Below are 6,242 nucleotides of genomic sequence, written 5' to 3' on the forward strand. Positions count from 1 at the left end.
CTGGAGAGATGGCTCAGATGGTTAGCATGCTCACACAGCACAAGGACCTGAGCTCTCTTTTCCTGGTGTTCTTAGACTCAAAAATAAAAGAATTTTAAAACAGACTCAAAAGAAAGTGTTGTATTAGTATTTGTTTGGTTTGTTTTGTGCTGTAGAGACAACATTTAACTGGGGCTGGCTAATAGTTTATAGGTTTAGTCCATTCTCATCATGGCGGGAAGCATGATCGCACACAGACAGGCATGATGCTGGAGCTGGAGAGGAGGCTGGGAATCCTGCATCTGGATCTGCAGGCAGCAGGAAGTGAACTGGCTTGAGCATCCGAGACCTCAAAGCCCACCCCCTAGTGATACACTTCCTCCAGCCAAGTCAAACCACTCCAACAAGGCAACATCTCCTATTAGTGTCTTTTCCTGTGAGCCTATGGGCAACATTTTATTTAAAATACCACAAGAAGTTCAAGGGCATTTTTATTAGAGGTGAAGCAACAAACATCAGGCCAGGCAAACTTGATCTCAGCAGCTGCCCGAGGAAGGAGATGGAGAAGAGGGAGAAAGTCATCTCCTTGGCAACTGGAGGTCTGTAAGCAGCTGCATGGTGTGTGTGTGGGGGGGGACTTCAGAAAAGAGTAAAAAAAAATCCAGAATGCCAGGGAAAGCATGCTTAGGACTTTTGGCAGGTACATGAAAGAAAAAGAAAGGAAAAAGCATGCTCTTGAGGGAGGGAGAGACTGTTAGGCTACAGTGTTACAACATCTGCACCAGGAGGGGCTTTGGAGAAGGATAAATACATTATCGCATTAAGAGGATAACTATTCCTCCCATCTCCTTAGCATGGCTTTAGCGAATCACCTTTTTGAGGGATGATCTAGCCAGGTGATTGACAGGCCTAGCTGGATTAACTCTTCAGGGGAGTGTCCCAGTTAACTTTAACTGCCAATCAGCTGCAGCCTAGAACCTGAGCATGGAATCCCAATGGAGGAATCGCCTAGCTCAGACTGACCTGTGGACATGTCCTGGCTGTTTAAGGATGCCGGGGAGTTCAGTCCATTGTGGGGGGCACCATTCCCTGGGCAGGTGATCCTTGGTTGTATAGGAAGACTAGCTCAGTGTGAGGGTGTGAACAGGACAAGCCAGCAGTGTTCTTCCATGGTTTCTGCCTCAGCTTCCTGCCTTGTCTTCCCTCCACGTTGATCTGCAAGCCTTCCCTAAGTCGATTTTGGTCAGAGTGATGGCAGTGAAAGCAAGCGAGCTAGAGAGTGGGAGACTCGGTGAGTAATGTTCTAATCTTTGGAGCAGATCAGAAAGTCTTGTCTCCACCCAGGCCAGAGGTAAATTCCATCCTTTTGACCTGGAGGACACAGCTTTGTCTTAAAAGGCTGGGACAGAGCCTTTTGACCTATCCTTCATGCCCCCAGAGGCCGAGGCTGTCTTGCTAACCCTTTGCCTCTGCTCTCAGTGCATTCCTGAAAATGTTGCGATGCTCAGAGACCACACAGAGGGTTGCCTTTTTGTATTAAGTAAGAACACCCACAGTGCTGAGAAACCACAGCCTGCCCCAGGGTCCACAGGTTGCTCTGGGCCAAATGATCCACAAAAACCAACATGAGGGCGCTGGACAGCTGGCTTAGAGGCTAAGAGCTCTTCTGGCTCTTGCAGAGGACCCCAGTTCCGTTCCCATCACCCATGGTGGTGGGCTCACAAACTCCTGAAACTTCAGCTGCAGGGGATCCAATGCCCTCTTCTGGCCTCCGTACATACGTACAGACACACACAGTCACACACACATGAATAAATAAAAATGAAATAAAGCAACAGGAAGGAAAGATACTTCCAATAACCTTATCAACTATATTAATATATGTTATTATAAAATATATTGTGTATCAATCATCCCTCTGCACCTGCCAGTTCTATGTGGGAGAGTTCATCTGCTTCCGAGAAGCTCGGGAGAAAAAAACAAAACAGAACTGTGTTTTCCTGAGGATGTCTGACCTTGGACCTTACCACATGATGTTCTCTACAACTGCATCAGGCAGCATTCATCACCCTCTGGGGTGGACACAATGGCCAGGATACAGAGTAACAACTACTTACCTGACATTTCCACTGCATTGAGTATTACAGGCACTCTGGAGGTGATTTTTAAATCTACATCAGACATGTCTAGATTCTGGGCCGATACTACAGCAATGTAAACAAGGAACCTGAACAGAGAAGCCATTGGCATAAGGGCATCCTGGCATCCCGGCAATAAATGTAAACCCTGAACAATGCGTGCACATTTTAGTTTGTTATTTTATTTTACTTAATATTTTTAACAACTGAGACAGGATCTTGCAGCACATCCTGGGCTAACCTAGGACTTGCTGTGTAGCCCAGGCTGGTCTCAAACTCAAATTCTTCTGGCCTCAGTCTTCCAAATGTTAGGACTGTAAGTACACCAGACTACCCTTAATAGTTTCAATCAAGCTTAAAAAATACTTAGTTTATTTTTAATTATGCATCTTTGTGCGGGTGGGTATGTGTACGCGTGTGCAGTATCGTTGGAGTCCAGAGGCATTGGATCTCCTGGGGTTGTGAGCCGTGGGTTCCAGGAACGGAATCCAAGTCCTCTTCAAGAGCTGCTAGCACTCTTAACTGCTGAACCATTTCTACAGCCCCCTCAATTAAGCCTTTTTAAAAAGACAGTATATTTTTAGGCTGGAAAATTCCAAAGTATAAGTGAAAGTACCAGTCTCTCCACCACTTTCTCCCAGGTCCCATCCCCACACAGGTAGATATGACTCTCCAGAGATAGTTCGTCCCTATGCAGGTACACACACACACACACACACACACACACACACACACACACACACACACACACACTCACTCACGCATCTCCGCCATAGTGACATCACTCCCCACACCTAACTTTGTTCCTTTTATAAGGGGCCTGGAGATCCACTTACATCTGACCACAGGGCGCCATTCAAGACTTACCGTGCTCGATGGTCTCACGGTGTCCCGCCTCACAATTTACTCTTGATTCTCACCTGGTTCCTCTAGCATCTGGGCTAGCACCCAAGGTCAGAGACCCAAGCCCCCCACCCTCCACCCCAACCCCCTGCTCTCCGATGCTTGTAGTTCCTACATTGACCAGCAGAGGGAAACACCATCCTATTCTTGGGACCACCAAGGGCTCTGGTGGGTTTCCCAAGGGGCAGTCAAGCTAGTGGCTTGGGGAAGGATGTGTCTCGGTACAAAGAACTCCTAAGGGGATCTGGGATCCTCTGCCTTCTATCCCTGGCCAGACCTCTGCCAGGCCTCTCCTTCCTCTGTTTCTCTCTGTGTGTATGCCTCCTACCCTCAGGGAGAAGTCCGCTCATTTATGGGAGGCAGAAAACTTTTCCCTAGGTTTGGGGCTCAGGAGTTGCCCCAGGGAATACAGACCAATGAGCTACAGCAGGGAGAAAGGCCATGATGGGAAGTGGGGGGAGGGGTCTGGTTTTTTTTCCCTTACCCCCCCAGACCCTTGACCCTAAGTCCCCTTAAATTCTCCAGATCACACCCACAACAGCAGCCTTTCCCTAGCCTGGTGCCTCTGGGGCTCCACCCCACCACCCCCACCGTAGTGTTGGGGGTCGTCTGGAGTCCAGCTTGTAGCCGAATAGAAGCCACCCCTTTCCTGGTCCTGCCCCTCCCAGTGACCCCAATCCTCTGCCAGCCACTCAATGGTGCCTTGTTCTCCATCCAGCCCCCAGACAAAAGTCCTTCTGTGTAAAAAGGAGGAATTTGGGGGGAGGGGGCACCCCCAACAGGGACCATGTGGGGGCTTGTACAGACCTCAGGCGGAAGGAGTGCAGAAGGAGGAGGGGACAGGAGAGGGAGGAGGGTAAGGTGGGGGCTTATCTGCCGTGGAGGAAGGCCTTTCTGACATCCACACCCACACCCTCTCCAGAGCATCCTCCCATCAGCTGTTCATTCCTGGGAGAAACAGGGCTCCGGGTCTACAGTCTGGTGCCCAAATGCCAGTCCCATTCTGTCTTCTAGGGCCTGGTCTATGAGCCCCAAGAACCACAACCCCCACCTCTGCCCACCATGCGAGAGTCTCCTTCATATGACAACTGCGGCCATGTCAGTATTTCTATTAATCCCTCTGCCCTGCCGATAAGGAATCCAGGACGGACAGAGGGTTTTTAACTCCTTTTAATTTTTAATGCCAGCAATGCCACCCCCAAACAAAACTATAGCTGGTACTGCACACCTTTAATCCCAGCATTTGGGGGGCAGAGACAGGTGGATCCTGATGACACCAAGGTCAGCATGGTTTGCAATGTGAGTTCCAGGCCAGTCAGGGCTACATAGTGAGACCCTGTCTCAAACAAACAAACAAAGAAAAAGTCCTTCTGAAGCTAAATCAGAGAAGGATCTCATAGATGTTCTGCTTTAACCATGTCCCTCCAAAAGGATGGTTTGACACTAAGGAGATGGGAAGCTCCCCCATTCTGGATCTCCTTTGGAGTTCAGGAGACTGGATAAAACATCTTCCCTCCATTACGATACTAATCCCCAGCCCACCTTGATCCCCTTCCACTTCACCAGAGGCTACTGTAGCTACAGAATGGGTAGGACTGTCCCTTTAAGGGAGGAATGGGGTGGGGGCGTCCCTGGCCTCAGGGAGACCTGACTTGTGCCTGCCTGCCCAGGTTTGCTCAGGGCGTGGCAGTTGTGGATAAAGGGCTGCCCAGGCTTGGCAGTCCGCTTTCTGCTTTCTCCCGGAACCGCCTCTCAGCCTGTTGAGCTACTCAGGTGAGCGGCCCTGGGGGCCCCTTCCTCTCGGAGCCCTTTGCCTCTGTCCCCCCTCTCTCCCTGGCTCTCCTCTGACTGTCCTCGCTACATAGAACTGGGGTTAAAGATCCCAACAGTCTTCCAGCTTCAAGATTTCTTTTCTGGGGGCAGGAGACTATCCTCTCCTGCCTCAGTTGACTGCTCCTCACGGCTCGACTCTGTGGGACTAGATTAGACAACTGGGGTAACCCACCTGGCATTTACAGTGGGGATCAGGGAAGACTGGGGGGTCTGAGTGGATGGGAAGTCTGGGTTTAACCGGTGGGGGTGTCAGAGTAGACAGGAAGTGATTACAACATGGTATCACGATTGGGGATTTTCTTGGGGGTGAGATGGGGAGGGGTACCTTGGGGTAACTCAGTAAACAAGAAGTAATTTAAGTGCAGAGGGATGACGCGGATGGGGGCTGTGTCTGTATGGACACGCATGTGATATAGGGGCACGCAGATGATAATGAATGCCAGGAAAGAGGGGTGCTCTCCTCTCTGGAGGCTGTAAAGTGTGACTTGGGTAGGAGATGTGGGGGACTCAGATGACGAGGGTTTATGTAGGATACCCCGGCAGATGTGGCCATCCTGCACCGTCGTGGAGGAGAGAACGCTGGAGGCAGTGATTGCAGCTGTCCTCCGGCTTGCACAGCCAGGAAGTAGATGAGGGTAGGTAGTGTCTCAGGCAAGCAGGCAGCTCTCTTCAGAACACAGCACCAGCAGGACAGGACAGTGAGGGTAGATGGCGATTTCCAGCTCCCTGAAGCCCTACAAATGCCAGGGTCGAGACTGCGCAGTGGCAGGGCTGCAGATGGAATCTCTGTCTTCCCCCACCCCCGCCCAGGCTCTCAGATTTTGGGTGTTTTGTGGGGATGGGAGAGTGCGGGCCTTTCGGGGCCTCAGAGGGGTCTGTAGGGAGAGAGGTAAGAGGCGAAACCCTGCAGTGTGACAACAGGTATGGTGTTAGAAGAGTTCAGAAGTGACGGCTGTGACGGCAGCGCCGAATTCATCCAGCTGTGAAGATGATATGAGGGAGTCAGGGTCAAACTGAGAAAAATGCATGGGCTGGGCACTCAGGCGGAGCCGGCTGCCACAGCTAGTGTCTTACACACGCGGGCAACAGAATATTAGGAGGCAGCCTTCGACCACAGACTTCTGCAGCATGTACCCCTAAACACCACTCCAGCTCTCCAAAGTGTTTGCTGGGGCCCTAGACATCTGAGACATAGTCCCCAAATCTACTACAGAAAAAAAAAATACATGCTAAATCTAAAATAATGAGTTGTATGTGGTGTGTGTGTGTGTGTGTGTGTGGAGTATTAAATCCAGGGCCTGGAGAGTAGACTAAGCAAGTCTCCAGTGCAGGGCCACTCTCCTGGGCCCTCATGGAATGATTCTAGGCAGGGGCTCTACCACTGAGCCA

At 50.7% G+C, this 6,242-nt stretch overlaps 2 protein-coding genes across 4 annotated transcripts in view; one reads left to right on the forward strand and one right to left on the reverse strand.

The window, feature by feature from the left end:
- Positions 1 to 6,242, reverse strand: part of LOC113457658 (zinc finger protein 420-like) — a 1,205,902-nt gene that overhangs the window by 149,429 nt on the left and 1,050,231 nt on the right. The window lies entirely within an intron of this gene.
- Fxyd3 (FXYD domain containing ion transport regulator 3) overlaps positions 4,704 to 6,242 on the forward strand; it is a 6,706-nt gene continuing 5,167 nt past the window's right edge. For 2 of the 3 annotated variants that reach the window (XM_005361200.3, XM_026786303.1), the window contains exon 1: positions 4,704 to 4,793. The gene's annotated coding sequence lies outside the window, so the exon portion shown is untranslated. The remainder of the gene's footprint in view (positions 4,794 to 6,242) is intronic. The other variant, XM_026786302.1, reaches the window with a different exon arrangement.

The sequence above is a fragment of the Microtus ochrogaster genome, linkage group LG4 (assembly GCF_000317375.1).
Source record: "Microtus ochrogaster isolate Prairie Vole_2 linkage group LG4, MicOch1.0, whole genome shotgun sequence".
Lineage (NCBI taxonomy): Eukaryota > Metazoa > Chordata > Mammalia > Rodentia > Cricetidae > Microtus > Microtus ochrogaster.